This window comes from Oncorhynchus keta, unplaced genomic scaffold, assembly GCF_023373465.1.
Source record: "Oncorhynchus keta strain PuntledgeMale-10-30-2019 unplaced genomic scaffold, Oket_V2 Un_contig_20152_pilon_pilon, whole genome shotgun sequence".
NCBI lineage: Eukaryota > Metazoa > Chordata > Actinopteri > Salmoniformes > Salmonidae > Oncorhynchus > Oncorhynchus keta.
The window spans coordinates 27,501-30,000 of NW_026281848.1; positions in this window are offsets into that span (position 1 = coordinate 27,501).

Genomic DNA, 2,500 nt, shown 5'->3' on the forward strand with positions numbered 1-2,500 from the left:
GGTACCAGTATCTACCGTGTTGAGGGGGGGTTCGGGGTACCAGTATCTACCGTGGTGAGGAGGGGAGGAGGGGTTCAGGGTACCAGTATCTACCGTGGTGAGGAGGGGTTCAGGGTACCAGTATCTACCGTGTTGAGGAGGGGAGGAGGGGTTCAGGGTACCAGTATCTACCGTGTTGAGGGGGGGTTCGGGGTACCAGTATCTACCGTGGTGAGGAGGGGAGGAGGGGTTCAGGGTACCAGTATCTACCGTGTTGAGGGGGGGTTCGGGGTACCAGTATCTACCGTGGTGACGAGGGGAGGAGGGGTTCAGGTTACCAGTATCTACCATGTTGAGGAGGGGTTCAGGGTACCAGTATCTACCGTGTTGAGGGGGGGTTCAGGGCACCAGTATCTACCGTGGTGAGGAGGGGAGGAGGGGTTCAGGGTACCAGTATCTACCGTGTTGAGGGGGGGTTCGGGGTACCAGTATCTACCGTGGTGAGGAGGGGAGGAGGGGTTCAGGGTACCAGTATCTACTGTGGTGAGGAGGGGTTCAGGGTACCAGTATCTACTTTGGTGAGGAGGGGAGGAGGTGTTCAGGGTACCAGTATCTACCGTGGTGAGGAGGGGAGGAGGGGTTCAGGGTACCAGTATCTACCGTGTTGAGGAGGGGAGGAGGGGTTCAGGGTACCAGTATCTACCGTGTTGAGGAGGGGAGGAGGGGTTCAGGGTACCAGTATCTACCGTGTTGAGGGGGGGTTCGGGGTACCAGTATCTACCGTGGTGAGGAGGGGTTCAGGGTACCAGTATCTACCGTGTTGAGGAGGGGAGGAGGGGTTCAGGGTACCAGTATCTACCGTGTTGAGGGGGGGTTCGGGGTACCAGTATCTACCATGTTGAGGAGGGGTTCAGGTTACCAGTATCTACCGTGTTGAGGAGGGGAGGAGGGGTTCAGGGTACCAGTATCTACCGTGGGGAGGAGGGGTTCAGGGTACCAGTATCTACCGTGGTGAGGAGGGGAGGAGGGGTTCAGGGTACCAGTATCTACCGTGTTGAGGGGGGGTTCAGGGTACCAGTATCTACCGTGGAGAGGAGGGGTTCAGGGTACCAGTATCTACCATGTTGAGGAGGGGTTCAGGTTACCAGTATCTACCGTGTTGAGGAGGGGAGGAGGGGTTCAGGGTACCAGTATCTACCGTGGGGAGGAGGGGTTCAGGGTACCAGTATCTACCGTGGTGAGGAGGGGAGGAGGGGTTCAGGGTACCAGTATCTACCGTGTTGAGGGGGGGTTCAGGGTACCAGTATCTACCGTGTTGAGGGGGGGTTCGGGGTACCAGTATCTACCGTGGTGAGGAGGGGAGGAGGGGTTCAGGGTACCAGTATCTACCGTGGTGAGGAGGGGTTCAGTGTACCAGTATCTACCGTGGTGAGGAGGGGTTCGGGGTACCAGTATCTACCGTGGTGAGGAGGGGTTCAGTGTACCAGTATCTACCGTGGGGAGGAGGGGTTCAGGGTACCAGTATCTACCGTGGGGAGGAGGGGAGGAGGGGTTCGGGGTACCAGTATCTACCGTGGTGAGGAGGGGAGGAGGGGTTCAGGGTACCAGTATCTACCGTGGTGAGGAGGGGTTCAGTGTACCAGTATCTACCGTGGGGAGGAGGGGTTCGGGATACCAGTATCTACCGTGGTGAGGAGGGGAGGAGGGGTTCAGGGTACCAGTATCTACCGTGGGGAGGAGGGGTTCAGGGTACCAGTATCTACTGTGGGGAGGAGGGGTTCAGGGTACCAGTATCTACTGTGGGGAGGAGGGGTTCAGGGTACCAGTATCTACCGTGGGGAGGAGGGGTTCAGGGTACCAGTATCTACCGTGGTGAGGAGGGGAGGAGGGGTTCAGGGTACCAGTATCTACCGTGGGGAGGAGGGGTTCAGGGTACCAGTATCTACTTTGGTGAGGAGGGGAGGAGGAGGAGGGGTTCAGGGTACCAGTATCTACTGTGGGGAGGAGGGGTTCAGGGTACCAGTATCTACCGTGGGGAGGAGGGGTTCAGGGCACCAGTATCTACCGTGGTGAGGAGGGAGGGGGTTCAGGTAAATGTATCTACCAGGTTGGGGGGAGGAGGTGTTCAGGGTACCAGTATTCACCTGTGGTGAGGGAGGGGGAGAGGTGTTCAGGGTACCAGTATCTACCGTGGTGAGAGGGGAGGAGGTGTTCAGGGTACCAGTATCTACTGTGTGAGGAGGGGAGGAGGTTCAGGGTACCAGTATCTACCGTGTTGAGGGGGGTTCGGGGTACCAGTATCTACCATGGTGAGGGAGGGGTTCAGGTACCCAGTATCTACCCGTGGGAGGGAGGGTTCAGGTACCAGTATCTACCGTGGGAGGAGGGGTTCAGGGTACCAGTATCTACCGTGGTGAGGAGGGGAGGAGGGGTTCAGGGTACCAGTATCTACCGTGTTGAGGAGGGGAGGAGGTGTTCAGGGTACCAGTATCTACCGTGGTGAGGAGGGGAGGAGGGGTTC